General features: G+C 35.9%; 1 protein-coding gene across 5 annotated transcripts in view; it reads right to left on the minus strand.

The window, feature by feature from the left end:
• Nucleotides 1-24,967, minus strand: part of nolo (ADAMTS-like no long nerve cord) — a 1,299,980-nt gene that overhangs the window by 278,997 nt on the left and 996,016 nt on the right. The window lies entirely within an intron of this gene.

A 24,967-nucleotide genomic window follows, 5' to 3' on the forward strand; every position in this document is an offset into this window, starting at 1 on the left:
CATGAAAAATAAATGTTAAGGATTATATGTAATTGTTATAAATATGTGTATTACGCCATAGTAGACCTAGGAACTCTTCTTATGACTGAACCAAAATCAATGTTCATCGCCGGAGGATATATAAATTAGGTCCTAGCTTGACTAACAAAACTCCATCTAGAAAAGATGGTAGTTTATCTTCCCAAGATCCAGTTACATATCCGCTTACTTTTTTTTTTTTTTTTTTGGTCTACTCAAAGGTCTATTCATCTACAGGCTTCGCAACTAGTACTAAGATGGATGCTCTGCAATATTTTCCGTGCGAACAGCGTGTTTCTACCCATCCTGTACGTATTGTGAGATTTTGCATTTTAAAACATTGTGCAACTATTTCTCTATTTATCTGTATCATTACAGAATATTTTGTTAAAAGCTTTGAAAATATCCTAATAATTCAATGGACTACCATCATATGCCTCCCATAGTTAAATGCTATGCCAAACAGTATAATTAAAGTGAAAAGTTAAATTTTACAGAAGTGTGTTTTAAGATTATTTAATTCGGTTGGAATGCTCTAAATATACTTTGAAGACAATAAGTTGTTTTATGTGGAGTGTAATAGGCATAATTGAGTAAGGGAATTGCTTTGATATTTCATTCTTTGTATGTAAAATAAACGTTTTCCTCAGTAAAGGCTTCTTCTAATTTTCCTTTCATTCTGGCACTGTAACATTATACACAGAAAAATAGACACAGATACAAATGTTTTGCGTGTTGAAGGCATTTTCATATTATTGCTTAAAAGAAATAATGAAATGAATAACTTTAATTATTACATCAGATGTAACGCTAAATTGAAAATATCTTTGACGAAGGAAGGAAACCAAGAAAGGTAATTTAGCAACGATAAAACTAAATTTCCTGAGCTTCTTTTACCTGAATGTTCAGTATTTCTTGCCTTACCAGGGGAAGGTCCGAATGGGGTTGCCGAACGACAAGTATCAGATATGAAAGCGAGCGTGACACTATGTACACTCATGTCCAAAATGATTATCGCATATCTATAACTGTCTTCTGGTAAGAATATAATTCATTAATGATTTTGCAGGGTACTTTTAATCCTGATATTATGTGTATAATCGGGAAATGTATATCTGTGGTAAATTTCATAGGAAAAGAATTGTAAATACGAAAATTAGAATGAGTAAAACATGGTAGAATGAGTAAAATGTTGCTAAATGGACAATAAAGTTTTATTTTCCTTTTATTGTTCTTACTGCTCTTTTGACATGAAGTTTTCCACATACATGTCTTTGCCGACTATACACATACTAAAATTATAAGAAATACCGGGGCGAATTCGTAATCAAATTATATTCCTACAACAACACATTTATAGACATGCGACAATAATTTTGGACATGACTGTACATATGCAAATTTATAGCGGCCTGGGGGCAACATGGAGAAGCATGTGAGCCGGAAGAAATATGGCCGACCGTAGGCCTCACCAACACAGAAAGTTAAGGAATCACCCGTTTCGCACGTGAATGGCCACATAAATAAAGATAAAATGTTTAGTAGTAGATGGATGATTAGATCTGCTATATGTACTGAACATCATGGACGCCATATTGAGTGGCCATCTTGAATTTGATTCACAGTGTAAAAGAGAAAGTGAGTCATGCGGCATATCAAATAGCACTGAAATTTCACTAGGAATTCATTGGTGCTAACCATTCTGTAGTAACTGTATTGTGAGTTGAGAAGTAACATGCAATAAAGTCGCGAGGGGATATTTGAACAAACGTCGGAATAACATGTTGGCACAGGATACACATTTAGAAAAAGATTACAAAGAGCATTTGCACATGCAAAGAGTTTGTAATATTGCAATGTTAAAGATGGATAGTTGCCGTGACGTTAAAACACCCGACACAAAGGATGGCTGGGGTTTATAGGTACAATTACGACCTGGTTCTTCTCAAAGAAAATAATCTACATTATCACATAAGCAAGTATACTGATAAAGATACATACCAATCTATGAAGAACAGTTTATGTGAAGAGCATTTGTAAGTATGTGTTGAAAGCACAATAACTCTTCAAAGTGTCCACACCTGACGAAACAGGGTTTATTACAATGATGCTGCTCACAATCGGATTATCTTTCAAAATCAAAACAAACAGACATTGGAGTCTGGAATTCTCCCGGATGCTCTTCAAGATATCAAGCCATGTAGATGACATGTTTAATGAAATTGGTGAACCGGGGAGCACTAAACTGGAAGTGCGTAAACGCTTGGAGACGGATGAAGTTGTCACGATGCCGCACATAAAAGCCATCAGCATATAATGCAGCATCCTTGATAAACCTCAAGTACTGTTTTTATCTAACGTCGAAAGGTTGAATACATCCCGTGCATTTAGAGGGTATCAGTTTCTTGTGAATCAATATTATTCGGAACAGTGGAATGCATTAGTTTCTCATCTTTGTTACAAAACCACGAATCAACCAACAGTAAGATGCAATGTTCGTGCACATGTGGCCAAAATACTTCCTCAAAAAAGAAACTTACAAATTATTCTTCCACATGTCTTGATAATCGAAGAGATGTCAGGCATCTTTGCAGGGAATTTATCCGTAGATTCAGCATGTATAAGAAATAATGGCAATAACAGTTTGAAATCTATTAATATAATGGACATTATCATATACGAGTGAGTAACTGCTGTCGTTGATCCTATGCTATAATGAACTCGTTTGACACCTTTATTGCCAGTGTCCTGGCTGAATGCATTTCTTTGTTGAATCTACTTTGATATGTTAAAAGCTTGGCTTAAATTGAGGTTTTCATTTACAATCATAGATTTTATTTCAGCAACAAACTTTTCTGTAGTTTGATGTAACTTTTGCTCATATTTGGTTATTTTGGACACGCAGTGAGTAATTTTGCGTGACACAATATTGTTACGCCTTTAATTTTGTTTTACCCAAGACCAAGATGCTTTGAATTGAAGAGTGCCCGTTGGATCCATGTCCTCTTTACAATGCATCACCCACATTTTAATTGTCCGGTCATGAACTATTCTACTCACGGCCCGCGTTCTTTTTAAACGTTGTAATACCTTATCGTTTATTTTTCTCATATAGAATATTTTTTCGGTTTCGTTGAAAGTTACGAAGGGACTTCAAACTCTATTGCAGAAACTTTAGAGTGAAAATACAGATGACGCTTTTCTTCTTGTACCTGACGTTTTTTCTGTCTCAATTCAATAGTAACACGTATTTTCTAATTATTGGGTTCGTATATTTTTGTAGGCTCCTTATTAGGTGGGAATGGAGCATAGGACAAACTACTACTCTATTCAGAATGACTATATATTTGAGTATGCATTGACGCGTCCATTACACCAGTTTGGGTCACTGTCACTACTCTCATCACGGTCACTGTCTCTGTCGTCCTCATCAGACACGCCATCATCTATCTCCAACGTTGGATATCTTCGGCCACTGTATCAATATTCACTAATAAATTTCTGATGCATTCAAAACATTTCTGATCTGCACAGGGATTATTGTGGCACGTCTTATACTCACGCACTAATAATGCCACAATTACCTGAGGATTCATATTCATGCTTACAAGGAGAAGTATCTTCCCCGGATGATAAGTTAGAATATAATTTATCATTTTTTAGCACTTCCTCAACAGTGGCTCACCGATCAAGGGCACATTAACCCTCCTACCAACTACTCTATCTTACCCGACTACTCCACTGACAACGAAGATATTAGCTAATGAGCTTTCTTGCATATTTTCTGTCTGCAAACAGCACACACAGTAGGTGGCACGGACTCACCTTTGGTCTCTTCTTTCTCTATCGTCAATGACCATCTTCCTCTTACTATTCTGCCTGTAACTATTCTGCATGTAAACACACCTTTACTTTGGTCTTTATACAAACCAGATTTCTCCAAGCTCTAGCTTTTGCGTCATACTGGTGAGACTTTTACAGAGTTTTTGTGCATCCTTCTTGCATGTTACATCTCAACTCACAATGGTTACTACAGAATGGTTAACACCAATGAATTCATGGTAAAATTTCAGTGCTATTTGATTTGCCACATGACTCACTTTCTCTTATACACTGTGAATCAAATTCAAGATGGCCACTTTCAATATGGCGTCCATGATGTTCAGTACATATAGCAGATCTAATCACCCATCTACTACTAAACATTTTACCTTTATTTCTGTGGCCATTCACGCGCGGGAAGCCTACGGTCGGTCATATTTCTTCCGGCTCTCATGTTTCTCCATGTTACCCTAGCCGCTATAAATTTGCATATGTAGATAGTTTCACACCCTCTTTCATATCTGTTATATGTTCTTCGCAACTTGCGCGCACCATTCGGACCCTTCCCTGCTTAGTTTGTCAATCCCTGGTTTGATTCCTTATGGAAGTATTTATATAGTATAAAAATATAACGTTAACCTATAGATCCATGTATCGTATATTCTCGGTGACAATACGGAATATTGAGCTCGAAGAGAAGAAGCAGCAGAAAAAACTACATCCGAAAAGATTCACGTATAACAATCGTTCTCATGACGTTCCGTAGTTTGCAATACGTAGTTGCTATGTAGCCTATGATATCAGGATTATAACAATCAACACTGCAAAAATGATATTAAGTAAAATACATTATTTACAAAACTTTGACCAAAAATAACCGTTACGGCAATTTTAGAACATTATCAATAACGTTTGTTATTACGATAACAAAATTACTGATGGAGTAAAGTATATACAATGGACAGTTGAACAGAATTTACCCCCTCACTATTCAAAACCTAAAACTGAGATAATTCTTAAAGAGTCGAAGGAAACACACGCTCTAGTTCATGAAAATTAAATTTCTTCCCCTGGCTAGGAAATTTGCTATGAAACAACTCTACCAGAGACCGGGAAGCCTCAGAGAAAGTACATAGCACGTTTCATGAAACTAATTTTACACTGATACTTCGGATCAGGAACGATTCTAGACAAAAACAAATCGGCAACGAACACAATTTCCAAACAACTTTTGACTCGACCTTCGAACAACGTCTTGGCGCACGAATGTACGCATGAGTGTTTGGCATCATGGTTTCCACTTGCTAACAACACACATTGTCGTTGCGTTGTTCTTGATACTTTTTTTTTTTTTTTTCATTTTCGCGTTTTGCATTAATCTTCATTATGGCAACTACTGTATATTAGAGACCTACACGCCCCAACTTTTCCTCCCAAACAAAATCCAGCCCGTATATACCTAGGGCCAGCCCAACCCGAGCCTGGAAAGTTTTGGAGGTTTAGCTCGAGCCCGACCCGATAAGCAAGCTGTCGCTATCCAACACAAACTGTAAACAGTGTTGCCATAGTCCTGGTTCTGGAGTGGGCTGAAAAATAGTACCAAATTGAAACAAAAAGGGCTGAATTCATTATTTTATACCAGTGTGATACATGACTCTATAACATGAAGCTAAAAGAAGGTAAGTTCTAAAACATACCTCCTCCCCTTGTCTCCTGAGTCCAAAACAAGAAAGTGCTGTTTTAAAAATTACTTTTTAAAAACATCCAAATACGACCCCGAACAACCGTGAAAGTAGATGAAACTTTTCTCGCACGAAGGGAATATAACAGAGCAGTGGCGGCGTAAGGGCGGGGCGAGCGGTGCCCCCGCCCCGGGCCCCACTTTGTGGGGGCCCCCGACGGTAGGTAAAAAAATAATTACTAAATAACCTTGTTAGCATGAGCCGTACAAAGGCCGTCAAGGTTTATAATCCACACCTTCCCTAAATGTAAACGCAATTAATTGTCAATCAATATTACACCAAATAACGGATGAAACAACAGAAATATCAGTCTAGTAAAGCTAATCAGTGCTGGATTTCCGTATAAGCTAAACAAACTATAAGTTTCGGGCCTCACTCACTACACTTAAAACTGAATGTAGATTAAAAATAAATAAAATGAAAGTTTCATTATCTTGGAGGCTCCCAAAGAAATTTAAAGGAAAAAGCTCTGAATATAGGTAAAAAAATAAAGTAAATGTTTCATACTCTTGGGGACCCCCAAAGAATTTTAAAGGAAAAGATGTATGTGGGTTAAAATATGAATAAAATAAAAGTTTTACTCTGTTCAATAACCTCAGAGAAATTTAGAGGAAAAGCTGAGTGTAGATTAAAATATAATGAAAGTTAAAATATACTGTGTTAATTACATTCTAAGGTTTTATGATGCAAGTAATTGAGCCCTGTCTGCTAGCCTGCTTCCTGAACTATCACTGTTTATTTATTTATTTATTTATTTATTTATTTATTTATATATCAGTTCAAGAGAAGGGTAGAAAGAAGGGATCAACGTATATAATGCTTTATTAGGGTACTAGCATTCTGTTCCTAATTAAAAGCTCTTTGGTGCAGACGCTATAGTCGCTGATTCACTTGTTTTCCTTCTGTCTTTATTCTTTTGTCCTTTACAAGTCGTATTTTCAGCGAGCGAAACCCTTTTGCTTACCTGGTTTCCCCATGTCTGCTCTTGTTTTTTGGCGTTTATTTACATTTCAACCCACAAATTTAGAGCGAAGAAAATGTTCAATAAGAAAACAAGTGTTCAAATAATGAAAATACTTCAGCATTATATTTGGTCTAGGAATTAATTCGTGCGGGTGGACAAGAGATGGCGCAACGAACGGAGCGTCCCACAGTTCCGTGTATCCACACATGTGTTGCAAACCCCTGTCATCGCGTATCGTTCGTAGTATAGGGCAGTGGATTAAAGCGTCAACAACACCAGTTTGTAGTTAAGTGAACATGGCGCAATTTGTGCCTGATAAAGTGTTTTTGCGGGGTGTCCTGCTGCATTACTTTAACATGCAGAAAAGTGCGACTGAAAGTAATCGTATTTTGGTGGAAGTGTATGGTGACCATGCTCTAGCTGAGCGAACGTGTCAGAAGTGGTTTGCACGGTTTAGAAGTGGTGATTTCGGCTTGGCAGACCAAGAGCGAGCTGGACAGCCAAAAAAATTTCAAGACGAAGAATTGACAGCATTGCTCGAGCAGAATTCGTGTCAAACGCAGGAACAACTTGCAGCAGCATTAGGCGTTGATCAAACAACAGTCTCCAAACGCTTGAAAGCCATGGGAATGATTCAAAAGATGTCACATTGGGTTCCACATGAATTGAAAGACAGAGACGTTGAAAGACGAAAAACCATTTGCGAATTGCTGCTTCAACGACAGAGCAGAAAGGGGTTTCTGCATCGAATTATTACGGGTGATGAGAAGTGGATCCATTACGAGAACCCTAAACGAAAAAAGGCCTGGGTGAAACCAGGTGAACCAGGTCCATCACAACCAAAACGAGATATTCACTGTGCAAAGGTTATGCTGTGCATATGGTGGGATATGAAAGGTGTGGTGTACTATGAGCTGCTGCAACCGGGTGAAACTATGAATGGAGAACGTTATCGACGACAATTAATGCGTTTGAAGCAAGCTCTGGCCAGAACACGACCAGAATGGGAGAACAGACATGATAAACTTATTATTCAACATGATAACGCTCGCCCACATGTCGCAAAACCGGTCAAAACCTATTTAGAAGATGTCGGATGGGAAGTTTTACCCCACCCGCCGTATTCACCAGACGTTGCTCCTTCGGACTACTACTTGTTCGATTGCATGAACAACGATTTGATTGGACAGCGGTTTACTTCTTCAGAAGATATCGAAACATGGGTCTCTGACTGGATCGTTTCCAAGGATGAGGACTTCTTTCGCCACGGAATCCGTACATTGCCTGACAGATGAGCGAAAGTGGTGGCTAGCGATGGACAATATTTTTCTTAAGGTATTTATGTATTTTGTGTTTGTACTACAGCTTCAATGTGTGCGTACCAACCGCACGAATTAATTCCTAGACCAAATATGTAATTCAACTTCTGATTGTTCTCATATGGAACAGTTGTCACAAATCATTCGATTTGTTGACATACAACGTGATTCTGTTCAAGTTCGGGAAGCATTTATTGATTTAATCTCTGTCGAATGAGAGACTGTTGAGAGTACGTGTATTTCTGCTTAAATACTGAAGAAATTTCAATGTAATATGCTTGGTATTAAGATTCGAGAGGCCAGTCTTGTGATAATCAGGCTACAATGGCCGGGCAATATTCTGGAGTTCAAACTTTGATACGGAATATAAGTCCTTTGGCCATTTTCGTTCCTTGTAACAATAATTCATTGATCCTTGTGGCTCACATGCTGCGCACGTCAACATTCTGTCGGTGACTTTGTTGAGAGAAATGGAAGGTTTGTTGGTATTCTTCTCTAGATCTACTCACCAATGGAATGTGCTGCAAAATCACGTAAAGACTGGTCTGAAACGTGAAAATGACACTAGATGGAGTTCAAAAGCAGAAGTTTTAAAGGCACTTTCTAGTCAATTGGATGAAGTAATTGATTTGTTGGAAGGTCTACGTGACACTTCGATTGAAACGTTTGATACTAGAAGAGATGCTGGTCTTCTTGCAAGCATCCAGTCATTTAACTTCACTGTTTTACTATATTTCTGGTCTGCAAATCTCTCATATATTGATCAGATCCAAAAATGCCTTCAATCTCAGGATATGAGTTTCAATCAAACTCTTATTCAGTTACAGAGCCTGGTTAACACCATTAATATCTGGAGACTTGAGCTGGGCAAGGAAATCATATCCACAGTTGAAAGAAGTTGCAGGCGTGGAACATAACTGTGGGTACACATTGTAGAAGGAGACGCATGCCTGGAGAAAAGAATGAAACCGGATTGTACAGGCCGAAGTGAAGCGCTCTATCAATGGAATTCTAGATGAAATGAGACAACAAATGCATGATCATTTTACTCAGATGCATGGTCTGAACGACAGATTTGGATTCCTGTGTTCTATGACCAACTTTGTGCAGCAGCTAGATGATGAGAGTGAGAAAAGGCTAAAAAGCATGTTGCTCTGATTTGGCTTTGCTCTACCCGAATGTGACCTGGACGGCTTATTATTATTTCAGGATTGCAAGGATTTAATCCGTTCACTAGGGTGTGCCCAGAAAGCTAAAGAACAATTTGACTTTTCACCACAAGGTATCCTGAAATATGTACCTTCAATGGGGCTTGAAATTTACTAAAGTTTGGCAACCGCTCTTCAGATTTTGATAACAGTGCCCATATCTGTCGCTTCTTGTGAAAGGTTTTTCATCAAAATGAAATTGATAAAATCCTACTTGCGTTCCACAATGAGTCAGGAAAGATTCGCGAATCTGGCCATTTTTTCTATCGAAAATGAAATAGCATCCACTGGATTCTGATAATATAGTTGAGACTTTCGCTGCTACCAAAGCAAGGAAGGTATCATTCTGAATGTTGGTGGAACATAGGCTAATATGGTAGTGGAACTACTGTCGAAAGTAATTTCATGTTTCTAGTAAAGGCAATAAAAATACAAAAGTACCAAAAGAAAATGAAATATTTGTTTTACGTCCCAACGCCCAAGGTTATGCGGGTTAGGCTAAAGAGGACGGTGATGATGAGAAATGAATGAAAAGGTGGAATGAAGAAAGTGGGAGGAAACGGGAGAACCCCGAGAAAACCCACGAGCACGGTGTTTGTCCACCACAAAGTCCACACGATGCGAGCTGGGATCGAACCCGGGACCCCAAGCACAGGAGGTGAACGCTCTACCACTGAGCCACCGCGCCCCCAAAAGTACCAAAAGAGTAATAAAAAACTGTCAAGACTTGTCAATTGACTGGTGATAAGTGGTAATGAAAAGTAGGATGGTATAACCCGTAGTAGAATTCTGTGCTCACATATTTAATCTATAATATCCCCAATTATTAAATATATTCAGGATTTTTTGTTATAATATATTCTAATACTAAGTACATTAGTAAATGGTAATGGAAATAATCATAAGTGACAGAATATAAACATGACTGAAATATTAAATACAAAATAATATAATCATATAACAAGTGCGAAATCTGGAAACAATAGTAAAAAAGACAAGCAAGAGAGAAATATTCTAGTGCTTAACTATTCATTGATATTTTGGCAAAAGCAGCGGGACTAAATAGATCGCACATTATCACTGGAGGGACACCGAATGTTAAAGTGAATGGGGCTAATTGTAGGAAGAAAAATCTAATCAAATTAAACCAATCTAACGTAAATTCAGACAGGGAGAAACTATGAATAAACTTAACCATATGAGAAATTGCACAGGACAAACACCAAAGGCAAGAACCGAACAAAAGTATTCTAGAAAACATAGAGCTTACATTTAAAAATCGCATCGGCTATATTATTATTTGCAATTTTTGCAATATCAGCTCATTGTTACGTTTTGTACGTAAATTTATCTCTATATTATTAGGAGCATTACTTCCACTATTCCATCTAATTACAGTACGCGTTGATACTACGATAGTATAGGTGTAGGATAAATTCTGGATTCTTGATTGTTACGTTTTTTGTTCGTTCTTAAGACTGTTATTTCTGTTGTGGGTTGTAGTTTCCGTTACACTTGTATTCCTAATCATTTTTCTATCGTGTTCTTTGTTTAAAAATGAATAAATAAATAAATAAATAAAATGCAATAATAATCGTAGTCCAGTTTTATTTGTAGATACCAGCCTGAAGGCGGTTCTAAGCATTTAAAAAATGAACATGGATGCTGAATGTCAGCCCTATTTGTTTAATATATCCCAGATTATAATGATCTAAACACACACACCAATGGGAAAGGGGGAGGAGCAAACAGAAAGAATGATTATGTAAATGAATGGGAAAAATAGAAGTGTATAAATCACGATTGTTTGAAAAGGGGCCCCAACCTACTTCACTAGCCCCGGGCCCCAGTTTGCCTTCCGCCGCCACTGTAACAGAGGCCGCAAATTAAAAGGGAAAACGATTACCATCATCGGTATGTATTGTAAGGAAACCAAACGCGCCTCTATTTCAAAGTGACTAATAAATCAAAATGATATTATGGACATTTACGAAAAAATATATAAAACGAGGAACAAATCAATCATCTCGCAGTTCGTGTGAAAACAGTACGTTATAATAAAATATTAAAATATAAATTATTGCATTTTATTCTCGCTTATTTCACGACCGAAGGAGGATATCTAATAACTGTAAGAAGAATATTGTGCTACTTTTTGTTTTCAAGATTTCAAGCTAAACTTTCCACCACACTGCTTCTTCCTCGTCTCCTTTATGTGCGGCACGGATATGGCCATCTAGCGTAATTTGTTTCTTGATATAGGCCTAGTTCGAATTACGAATTATCCACACAAAGTTCGTAGCGTTATGCAGTTAATGCCTAAGAATGAATGATCAACAGGGTTTTCTAACAAGTAAACCTTACGTTTGGGTGAATCGAGTTGCTGACTGAGACACATATGAGAAATTAGTACTAAATGTGGTCAGTATTTCAGTGAAGTTGTAGGTGCGAAGCTCCAGGGGTTTAGGAGATACAGCTACCAGAACATCACATGGAAGTACAGAATAGTCTTCATACAGTTGGAGGTAAAAGCTCTGTAAGACCTCTTGTAACGACAAAAGGCGAACAACAAATATATGGGTACATATTAGGACTAGGGGCAAGTCATATAGTAAGGGTATACCTGACGGCGGCCATCTTGAAATCCGCCATTTTGAATTAAGGTTAAGTTTTTAAAATGGGAATAGGGTCATGTGATACATGATTTAAGGCGCAAATTTAATCAGAAGAACAATGGTGACGTTAATTTTGATTTACGCGCAATTGGTAAAAAGTTACAGGGAAATTAAATATTGTTGCAGCATATGTATTAGTCCTTTAACAGGATACAAGAAAAACAACGAAATGGCGTGCAAGTACAGCATCAAACAACTAACATTGTAACGCCATCATTGTATTTCTGATTAACTTCTAGCCCGAAGTCATCTATTGCATTACTCTATTCCCATTTAATTTTGTGCTGGTTAATGATAAAGCAAAAATGGTTATACCGTTGAATTTATGGTACAATTTGCTATTAATAAGGTGTCACTGTTATGCGTTTTGTTTAAAACTTTTGTCTGATTCAAAATGGCGGATTTGAACATGGCCGCCATCAAGGCAACTCTTACCATAGACCTAATATTTATCCACCTGCTTTTTATTTAATTATTATCATTAACACAAAATTTACAAGGTGGGGTAAAGAACTTATACATATGCTGCAACAATATTTAATTTCCCCTGTAACTTTTTACCAATTACGCGTAAATCAAAATTGACGTCACCGTTGTTCTTCTGATTAAATTTGCGCCTTAAATCATGTATCACATGACCCTATTCCCATTTTAAAAACTTAACCTTAATTCAAAATGGCGGATTTCAAGATGGCCGCCGTCAGGTATACCCTTACTATATGACTTCCCCCTAGTCCTAATATGTACCCATATATTTGTTATTCACCTTTTGTCGTTACAAGATGTCTTACAGAGCTTTTACCTCCAACCGTATGAAGACTATTCTGTACTTCCATGTGATGTTCTGGTAGCTGTATCTCCTAAACCCCTGGAGCTTCTCACCTACAACTTCACTGAAATACTGACCACATTTAGTGCTACTTTCTCATATGTGTCTCAGCCAGCAACTCGATTCACCCAAACGTAAGGTTTACTTGTAAGAGTCCAACACACAGTATGAGTAACGTGAGATGTAAGGAAAGTCTTACTGATACTTTTAAAAGTATTTATTAAATGGGGCTGAATTGGGTAGAATTGTACCAACTTTTTCACAAAAGGGGCTGAAAATGCCAGCGTGGTACCAACGGGCCGATGAGTGACAAAAAGGGCTGAATTTGGTACAATTGTACGAAGTGTGGCAATAATGACTGTAAATATTACATTGTGTGTAATACCTTTTACTCCAACTGCGTGCACAACATTTGCTACCTTCAACATTTGACTTTGTTCAATTCTCATTTAACAAAAGTCAATAATTATTAAAGAACTCCGATTAATCGGTCCAACCTGTAGAGGAAGTAGTGTCAGCTGTAATGAGTTACATTAATTTAGGGGGGAAAAAGATGGAAACTTTTGTCAGCTGTTAAGCACTAGTTACTAGTGGCGCCATTAGCGGTGACCGGTAGAATTATTTTGTACTTATAGCGCTTTACAGGCGATAGCGTCATTATCATTTTGAAAGCCAAACTGGGAAAAAGTCTACTGGAATTTATATGAATAGTTCATCTAATACGTCAAGTTTTCAAGTTACTTATCGAATGTACGTCGTTATAATTCCGACTGATACCAATGGTTTAGTCTGGAATATTAAAATATTAACGAAAGTTGGAAAAGATAAGTGTATTTTTCAAATAGTTTTGTTTTTTAAAAAAGTGAAGTGGTTTAAATTTTCCGATATATATTGTTAAAGTAGTCTGAAAGGTCTAATTGATAGTGGCATGTATAGGGAAAAGTGAGTTGTTAATGTGCTATCAATATATTGGTGAGATATATTATATATTGTCGTATCCAGCTATATTTGATGTCTATGGTTCGGAATCTTCAAACTCGTGAGTTGGAATTAATTATTTATTTTGGTTATTGGACCATTTGCTTATGATTAATCAATGTAGTGTAAAGCCCTTATGGCAGTTTGTAAGGTCCAATACAGATATTCAGTTGGTTAATTGTTTCTTGTTCATAATTTTGATGCAGTTAAGATTTTTCATAAATGGTTATTTCATTATAATCATTGAGTTTCACTTCTGTATCCTAGAATATACCTATATTTTACGAATAGATGAATGCGATGATAAGAACCATCATAATTGCTTATTGTACAAAATTGGGTTCGATCCTACTACTAAGGTAATATCGTAATTTTTATGCTACCTTCCCAATAAAACCTGCCTTTATTATACTAAATAAAATGGAGGGAGAATTTTATACCCCCTCTCCCAGTGACGATACCGAAGACTAAGTAGTTAGGAAGTAGGTACGTTACAATCATCATCAATTATCATTTAACAAAAGTCAATAATTATTAAAGAACTCCGATTAATCGGTCCAACCTGAAGAGGAAGTAGTGTCAGCCTGATCAAGCCCGGACCGGCCCAAAGAAATAATGGAGCTGGCCGGGCTGTGCTGCGGGCCTTGGTCCGAACCTGGCCCGTGCAGGTCATTACTGTATATGTATATTTTTACTAGGAGTAAATCGATAAACAAGTCCAAAAGTAATGTTTCTGGGGTGGGCAAACGGATTTAATTGGATTTGCAATAATTTCTGTGGTAAAAATTGTTTAGGTTTACAAACAACGTTACGGAAGGGATCAGGGTTGGCAAAAAAAAAATATTAAAAAAACAACATAAAAACGGTTTTTGTTGTTTAAACCAGGTTTTTTTGGTTTAAATAATTTTCTCTATGTATTTACATCACATCTGGACAGAAATAAGTTTGTTTCACCTTGGTATTATTATAAAACAATTGGGTTATGCTGGAAGGGGTCACATAAGCTTAAAGCGGAATCCAAACCGTTTCTCGACTTACATCCGAGAAAAATTGTCCTCCATTTGAACTCGAAACCGGGACTAATTGGCCACAAGTGCGATATGTCTGCCGACTCACTCAAGAAGGACTCCTGATAAAAATACGTTGTACTGATCTTTACATACTTGTTAATACGATTGTCAAGAGTCATTTCAGAAGGACAAAAAGATAAACAGTTGCACAAGTGAAACCATTATACAGAATTACATATGGACAGAAGAGCTAATTTAGTCCAAGCTTGTTCACTACGACTTTTACTAGTCCAAGTTAAAGAAATACGACGACTTAATTTGCATATAATAGTGGATAAGAATAGTAAGAATAGTGGATACAAATACGAATTATTTGAGTCCACTTTGGCTCTGACCCATTTATACATAAATAGATACCAAAGATACTTCTGATTTCAATAAATGCCTCTCGTGGGGTTTGTATGCCCCCTTTCGGAAATAAAGTACAGCATTTCGATGTATTTTATCAATAGTAAACATTATTAAAACGAAACAATATTTAGAATTTTCTTTGTTTGTAATTGCATAATAATAATATCACTATAAAAATCACAAAAGAAACATTCATAAACTTATATATATATTAAAAAGTTGCTTTTGTAGTATAATCTCTTTGAGTAATGAATGGGGAATTTAGGTTTGAATATAGTACGAATAAACGAGAGTGAAACGTGATAACCCACAAATGTGTGTTCATCAAGAGTTTACGAATACTTACACTTTTACGAACATTTTTCGTTTTTTGGCTTAAATCAGTTTTTTTTTTTTAAAAAAAAACAGCTGGTTTAAACCAAGGTTTAAACTACCTTGGTTTAAATCAGCCAACCCTGGAAAGGATTAAGTTCGTAACCCGAGAAACCATTATATTTAAAACAAATAAAAGTGATTTTTAAATATAGGATGCATTCTCCTTTTCTTCTGACTTCAACCTAAAGGATAATTCTCCATTGAGAAGTCTCAAAGAAAGCACTTCTGTACAATATATAGGATACTTTTTTCTGGAAGAAAAGGTGCCGGTGCCGGAACAATATGAATATGTTATTAGCAACTTCTACATTTCTAGCATATCCTACAACATATCCTTACAGTCTATAGGCCTAAATCGTTTGTTGGTTTTGATATCCAACACAGAATGACGACATCGGAACAGCCATGAGTCTATATATTTGCTAGGATTAAATTATATGAGAGGTGGTCAGAGTATCCTGACGAACATCAGTCGAGTCTTGGTCCGTACAAGTAAAGATGACCTAAATGAAATTACTATCACATACGACTCATCTCAGAAACCCTCCTTTAACATCCATTTGAAGATATTGCAATTGAGCCCAAAGCGTGTTTTAAAAGAAATAGTACATATGAATCCACGAAAAGATCGAACTTCTTCTCTTTCGTTTAAGCAAACTTTTAGCGGCTAGGATGTCAAGCGTCAAAATGTAAACAAGCGGAAGAAATTAGCGGGTGTAATGTAAGAAAGTGTAGTCTTCAAATCGATTTAAATTGAAAAAATCATAAATACAAAAATTTCTGAAGAAACAGCAAGGTTTTACACGTCAGAAAAACTGTCGGTACACCGTACCGGTGAGTAACGGCAGAAAAGAAACTTCTTGTACACTTCATATATTTGAAAATTATGTAGTTTAAAGGAAACTAATGGTTTATATTTTCTAAGAATTTATCTGTGCAAGTAAAGATAACCTAAATGAACTTACTATCATATGTTCCACCTCAGAAATCCTCCTGAGATAAACCTTATATGATAGTTCAATATCCACGTGAATTCATCAATGGACCAAGTGAATTCATCTGATTTCCGTGACTGATTTGAACTTCAAGGATTGGAACAATTGGTAAGGCTCAAAGAAAGTACAGGCAATATGTAACAAGATTTTTTTAAGGGAAGAAAAATGAATAAACATGGATAAGACAGGAAAATTCACATTTTGCAATCACTAACTCCACCTCAAGCAATGGACTTCATTGGGAAGGTTAAAGGAAGGACACATCATATTTCTCGAATCGGTTAATTTTAAAGAAATGTACGATGTAGTTCTTCTTTTTTAAAGAAAAAGGTTTGGTTAGTTAGCCTTTTCGCGGTTGATTTCAATCCCACTAGGAAATCTTAGAAAAGGTTCATTCCGTGTTCCATGATAACTCGGTAACTATTAGAAGAAAGATATCGTGAAGCATGAGTTTGAAAATTTCAAAGAATCGCCTTTCCTTTCCAACTGATTATACCATCAAACACTAGGATAGTTCTTATTCTTAAGTCTGAGATGAAACAGAAAATACGTTTGATTAAAATCGGAGAAATTTAACAAAATTTGTGGTAAAACATACTTTTTTTAAAGAAAGGTAAGTTCATTTCTTGTTCTTTCCCAACTTCAATCACAAAAAAGGCTTATTTTCTAAGTCTGAAAGAAAAACACAAACTAAGTTTTGTTAAATCCATACATTAAAGAAAAGTTCCGAAACACATACAAATGATTGTCACGTTAAATGGTAGAAAACTACAGACGCACGCTTCAATTAACCTAGATTCATTTCAAATGTTAGCGAACATTATATCAAGCGACTACTTTCAATTTTTGTTGAAAGTATATTATCTTCATAGAACTGAATATGATGCATAAATAAACAATATGCAAACGTTGGGAACTGCAGGTCCAATCCAGAACATGAATAATAAGAATTTTGATTTGATTCGATTTTGAGTTTGGCTTCCCTTTCAACACTAAGACTATGAGACGTGGACCCACAGCTTAACGTGAAATCCTAACCATATAAGTCCCGCCGGGAATCCAACCAGGATTTTCCACGCCATAGGCTCATACGTTAACTACTCAGTTAAGAATTTTGAAAAATAGTATGTAATCTACATTTCCACCTAGAAATTTCATTATTAAGACTTTAAATCCCATTTTTCCCTTCTAGGTAAAATATCAAAAACCAGTGAAACACATATCTTATTATTTCAAATGAGAAGTCCAAATATCAAATTTAATGTCTGTAACCTTAAGAAATTCCTATATAGAGAGACATATTATAATAATTGTTATCCGCCTCCTTTTCTTCCACCCATTTTCTACCTTTCTAGGTCAAATATCAATAAACGCTCAAGCACGTGTCTTAGGTTTTTAAATAAGAAATACAAATACCAAATTTAACGCCTCTAACGTTCAAGAGTTCGGAAATATGGATGTTTTAATATAGTAATTACCACCTTATTTCCCTCTGTTACGGCCGAATTTCCAAAAATTCTTCCTTAGTGGTATCTTACGTCACAAATCCTATGCTCTGCACAAAGTTCAATTTTTTAACTTAAGTGTTTTGGCCTGGACTTTTATCTGTCAGTCGGTCAGAATTTCTTTTATATAATAGTGATTTACATCTCTAAATAGAATTAAAGTTTTAAATGTATAATACTCTATGGTTTTTATTGCAGCTTAACACTTTAAGTAACATGATGGCTCAATATGAGCAACGTGCTTCTTTCTGATAAAAGGAGCTCAGATCGCTTGAGGAAACCGACTAAACAACATGTCCGTGAGTTTACTCGAGGTTCTGCGAATTTCTCGCACTCTTCGCTCCATCAAATCATCAGTTGTTTTATTTACTATCAGTCTTCTTTACTTTCCAAGCCATAACCACAGGACGTAAAATTGAAGAACATATTAAATTTTATTAACTAAAAAGGCCCTTCAATTTAAATACAATAGATAAAGGTTTTAGTCCGTTTTTAAAGTCAAGCTTATGTGAGACCTAGACCTTAATGTAAAATCAGAACCATATATACTTTTAATGGAAATATGCTCTAGACAACTCTTATCACAAATGTCAATACCATTCCAATTGAAGGTAGGAAGACCTAGAATTTTCTAGGAGGTCTAAAGAAACAGCTTACCTTCAGTATGTTATGGATTTCGGATAAAATTGTGTACCCATAACTACAAATCTATGGCAAACCATGATCAGCTTTGATCATGCGTAAAAGTCTCGAAATACTCACACATCGTAGCTATATGGAGTAACCAAAACAGGGTTATTACAAACTACCACTCTATTTATGCTCCCATCGTTCGAGGATAACCCCCCTTCAAAATAAAACTTATTTGCTCCATATGATACGATATGAACGTGAATGTATAAATGAACCATGGGATAGATTCGTTACACCACAAGAGGAAAAAAAAACTTAAATGAAACGAAAATGTAATCTGTCAAATATTATTCGCTTAATTTAGCTTGTAAAGCATGGAATGGGAACGATATACCATTTCCAAAGGAACTGAAGATCATTTAAAGTGTTTAAACTGCCCCATAATATGAGCAATATATATATATATATTTGGTCTAGGAATTAATTCGTGCGGGTGGACAAGAGACGGCGCAACGAACGGAGCGTCCCACAGTTCCGTGTATCCACACATGTGTTGCAAACCCCTGTCATCGCGTATCGTTCGTAGTATAGGGCAGTGGATTAAAGCGTCAACAACACCAGTTTGTAGTTAAGTGAACATGGCGCAATTTGTGCCTGATAAAGTGTTTTTGCGGGGTGCCCTGCTGCATTACTTTAACATGCAGAAAAGTGCGACTGAAAGTCATCGTATTTTGGTGGAAGTGTATGGTGACCATGCTCTAGCTGAGCGAACGTGTCAGAAGTGGTTTGCACGGTTTAGAAGTGGTGATTTCGGCTTGGCAGACCAAGAGCGAGCTGGACAGCCAAAAAAATTTCAAGACGAAGAATTGACAGCATTGCTCGAGCAGGATTCGTGTCAAACGCAGGAACAACTTGCAGCAGCATTAGGCGTTGATCAAACAACAGTCTCCAAACGCTTGAAAGCCATGGGAATGATTCAAAAGATGTCACATTGGGTTCCACATGAATTGAAAGACAGAGACGTTGAAAGACGAAAAACCATTTGCGAATTGCTGCTTCAACGACAGAGCAGAAAGGGGTTTCTGCATCGAATTATTACGGGTGATGAGAAGTGGATCCATTACGAGAACCCTAAACGAAAAAAGGCCTGGGTGAAACCAGGTGAACCAGGTCCATCACAACCAAAACGAGATATTCACTGTGCAAAGGTTATGCTGTGCATATGGTGGGATATGAAAGGTGTGGTGTACTATGAGCTGCTGCAACCGGGTGAAACTATGAATGGAGAACGTTATCGACGACAATTAATGCGTTTGAAGCAAGCTCTGGCCAGAACACGACCAGAATGGGAGAACAGACATGATAAACTTATTGTTCAACATGATAACGCTCGCCCACATGTCGCAAAACCGGTCAAAACCTATTTAGAAAATGTCGGATGGGAAGTTTTACCCCACCCGCCGTATTCACCAGACGTTGCTCCTTCGGACTACTACTTGTTCGATTGCATGAACAACGATTTGATTGGACAGCGGTTTACTTCTTCAGAAGATATCGAAACATGGGTCTCTGACTGGATCGCTTCCAAGGATGAGGACTTCTTTCGCCACGGAATCCGTACATTGCCTGACAGATGGGCGAAAGTGGTGGCTAGCGATGGACAATATTTTTCTTAAGGTATTTATGTATTTTGTGTTTGTACTACAGCTTCAATGTGTGCGTACCAACCGCACGAATTAATTCCTAGACCAAATATATATATATATATATATATATATATATATATATATATATATATATATATATGTGTGTGTGTGTGTGTGTGTGTTTGCTGCGAAAAGTGTTTTAAGTTCAATAATAATAATAACAATTAATATATATATATATATATATATATATATATATAACATTTGTACTTTGACAACCTTTTTTATAATATTTAATAGGGAACACTTTGATTCATAATTAGAAACACAGTGTATTAGCTAACAGTGTAAGGCGCTTCATAAATATAAAGAAACTGACTTTATAGAAACCGAGATATTTCAATCCCATTTCTCCCAAAAGTACGATTTTGAACTTAACACTTTTCTACGCAAGAATCAGAGATATTTCCCTAAGATGTGAAGGTTAAACAACAAACAAGGGAAAAAGAAAGCGAAATTTTAATTCCCAGTGTTATGGCCTATAGTCTTAAAGATACAACTGATAAATGATAGCAAAAGAATTGGTAAAATGAAATAATGGAAGAAAAGTAGGGACATAATTTTATCTACAACAATCTCCAATGGCTGGGATCAAACCAGATACCCTTCACACCAAATATAAGCACTACGACTCTAAGAAAAGTGAAATGAAGTAGGGTACCATATAAATAAATATTATGAATTAAGTCAAACCCAGGAGAAATGGATGAAGTACTGTAAAAAGAAATACCAGTTACGTATTTCTCCGAGATCTCAAGGAAACCATGTAACATGATTTTTTAAAAATATATAACCTTTAATTTTATCCACCTGGATGCTTTTACTAAGAAAATTAGAAGAAATGAAAGTAGTGGAAGACTGGGACTTTGATTAATGTGGCTGGAAAAGATTGCAGGTGGATAGAAGACCTTTTTAATTAAGAAAGTTCACTTCAAAACAGAGCAACATAGATTTACTGGATTTCCCAGTAATCCGTATTAGCTTACTTCAATGTATTCTTCCAATTTACGTATTAGAGTGAAAGCATAGCATTAAGATGGGAGTACTCAAGATTCAATACAATAACTAGGCTGGACAAAATATTGAGTTTTTGTAAGTTCTAAACATTTGTACAAGAAGAAGACAAACTCGACACTTTTAAATAACTATCAGATTGTCAATTTCTAAAACTTTTATAAATTTACCCTCTTATGACAAATTTCTGTCTTACTAATGTCATAAATCTTAATAAATTATGTCTTTACATGTAATTATTCTCAATTTTTCTACAAAAAAATGACTACATTGTCATGAACAGCTAGTTACCAAAATGGTAGCCATCCTTTCAAATTGTATCGTAGTTAATCGAGATATCATTCAATCATTGCATCAGACAGGAATTACAAGGAAAAATTATTGCCAATCGTGTTCATAGTACGTATACAATTACTTGACACTTGTATTATATATAAATGGTGTAAATTGTTCAGAAATATTTGTTTTGCTCAGGCATACAATAGAACGTGAAATTACTAATAAAACTAATCTGTACTCAGACAGACTAAATAAATTTAATTTACAATTATGGCAGAATCTGAGCAACAAATTCCCGGATTGGTGTGTATTAGTGACAAAATTTTCCATACATAAGTTGGCATATCCAAAATAAATAAACTAGAAGATATAACTCAAAACATACGAGGTCCGTCCAGAAAGAAATCGAACTTTCAAAAAATATGATCAACAGAATTGTACTTAACTTTCTTTCTGTGGACGTCGTGTAGTGGAATTCTTTCAAAGCATTTTGATTGTAATTGTATCATTCTGCCTTGTGTCATTGTGAAACAGCGAGCGTTGACGTGAAGTTTTATTTGTTTATCCTTCTTACTTATTTCTATTGGTTTGGTTTCATAATTCCTTATACTTTCTATACTTCTATTTCTAAATATTTACTTTCTTTTTTTACTATACTTTCTTAGTTCTGTCAACTTCTACTATTAATACTTTGCTATTTCATTTGTTTGGTAACTCATGGTTTCGTACTTCTGTTTCTGCCCAATATTAAACTCGTTTTTCTACATCCTCATGTGAACCATATTTATAACTACCTTATACTCGTTTCACTCGAATCATATTGAATTCCTCCATTATCATAAGTACATTACTTTCCTTCCTCAATGATTATTTCCACTTTTTCGTAGTTTTCTTCCACTGTTCATTGTGTGCGCTTTGTTCCAAAAGTACACCAGTTTCATCACGAGATGATGCTTCTTTCCTTACTGTACACTCATGTAGCATCTATCCATACAAGTTTAATATTATTTTTAAAACGTACCAAGCACTTTGAAATTTCTTTGTTTGCTGCCGTTATTTGCAGGGTTACACCAATGGAAAAAGTAGTCAGATGTATAAGCCTAAAAGGATAGGGAATTTCCCTATGTTACCTTTAGCAACTTGAAATAAAAGAGAATGCCACCGTTCTTGTATAACATTGAAGAACGAAGGTTTGGATTCACTTCCAGTTTCATAGATGAATTGCATGCAGCTTTGTCCAGGATACACTGACTAGGGTCTCTCCTTTTTGAAGTCCTTCTTGGATAATTCTATGATTCCTGCTCTTCCTTTTCCTACCTTACCAGTAACTTAAATTTTATTACAAGTATTATATCATAATTAACTGCCAGATCCAGTTATCGTTTCTATTTATAACTAGTTTTTCTTATCAGTTTCTCAGGAACAACTTAACATATTTTCATCAAATTTGGCAGTCTATCTAGTAAGATTATTGGTTACGATCATGTCAACTTTAGTTTAGTCATATAAAGTGATAGAGGTGTTTCTGACAAATAGAAGTTACAAATGAACGACATGACACATTAATATTGTGACTTTCAGCGAGAACCATCAGTATTATTTACTGCTACAATTTAACCTCTATAGAAGTATCTAAGTGGAATGCATAATAAATGGAAAGGAATTAAATATCAAATATACAAGAATATGTTAAAAGGGACTTGAATAAATTGAATCGTTTATTTCAGAAACCCGTCAACCGACATTTTTCCCAAAATAACTTTTGTACGGAATAAGTTACTCATACTCTAAACACACACTTTAGTGCAGAAACCAGTCGCCTGCCATGGCGTCAAATGAGTTATATTAAAACTGATCATGGCGTTTAGTGCAGAAACCAGTCGCCTGCCATGGCGTCAAATGAGTTATATTAAAACTGATCATGGCGTTTAGTGCAAAAACCCATCAAGTTATATTACATAACGTGTTTCTGCAGTAAATATAACGTTCACCTCTCTTGGCAACACTGCATTGCCAGCGACATTTGTTGCGTTTTTGTTTCAGTGTACTTTCTTTTTTGACAGTTTTCTACAGTCATCATTGAGAAGTGTCGCGTACTGGTTATAGTAGTGCTGTTTTAATAATAGTTGCACAGATTTTTTTTACCATTTTTTGGTTGCAATACCTAGTAATAGTTCTGACGATGAACTTCCAGCATAAAGAAAACTTAGCGTCAACGATGAAGACAAATGCCAATGAAATGTTATACGAAAAGCAAGAGTCAAGGAGGAAGAATCCAAGAACTATAAAGGTAATAGAGACAGTCCATTTAGCCAAAATAAAAACCACACTGTTGTGTGGTTTTTAATGAATCCTTGTGATAGGGGAGTCTTTGAAACTGTCACACTATTTTCCAGTAAGAAGACATTCATTTTTACCCTGTGATCGGGATTTTGGATCAATAAAACATGTTTTACAAAAAGTAGATAGAGTGTACACGCCAGCAGTACGCAGAGCTGATTCTTAAAGCCAGTACAACTGGATGTTTCTCCGTCCACCAAATAACAAGGAAGAGTATCTTCAACTTTAACAATTGGTGGCCTCAGTTTTATAAGAAAAATGTGAACTCTGATTAAATGCCCAAGGACAAAAAGGTCTCATTCAAAGTGTCATCGTACAGTTTGAATTCAATACAGCCAATAAAGAAAAGGTGATTGTATTTTCACCAGTTCATTTTTGGGTTCATGTCCTCAACGTTCACTTAAAACAGTACAAAGTCGTTCCTGGCTGCCAACAGTAAGAGCTTACCCTTCTGGATAGGTACCTATCAATAAAGAAAAAATTGACGACCTGGTTAAGCTGAGTGACTTTTACAACGACATCCTTCAGTGGCCAACTGCAGAAGCCATGTATAATATAGATAAGGAATATGAAGATAAGCAGTCCAGACAGGCAGAGAGAGAGATAGTATTTTAGAAGGGAATCCTGTTGTATTTTGTAGGACACTGATAACGTGATTACAGTTGTTACTATGGGTATTGCTATTCTAATCATGTTTCGACTTTTCATTTGATACTCAAATACATGGGTATAGTTAATAACTTTGTTCTTTTTTTCTTTTTAAAACAGAACACAACAGAAAATGTTGTTATTTCACTTGCAAACTTTACGTTTTCTTCCGACGCAACTAGTTTATTGCAGAAACCTGTTAAGTGAATTTTTTATATTTTTTTATTAATTACGGAATAATTATTATAATCTAGTTACAGGCATCATCCAATTTGCGAGCAAGTTATCTAATACTTCAAATGTTGTGGAACCCTCAAATTTGTTATTATCAGAGGATTTTTTTTGCGTTTTCCCTAAAGTTTCAAAAAGTACATTTACCGGGTTTCTGAAATAAACCATTCAATTTTGTTCAATTTTGAGTTGTTTTTTGCTTGACTGGGGACATATGCATGTTTTGCATACAAATAGTCCTGATTGAACTACGACAATAAGTTAA

This window comes from Thermobia domestica, chromosome 2, assembly GCF_964235325.1.
Source record: "Thermobia domestica chromosome 2, izTheDome1.hap1.1, whole genome shotgun sequence".
In the NCBI taxonomy this organism is placed as follows: Eukaryota; Metazoa; Arthropoda; class Insecta; order Zygentoma; family Lepismatidae; genus Thermobia; species Thermobia domestica.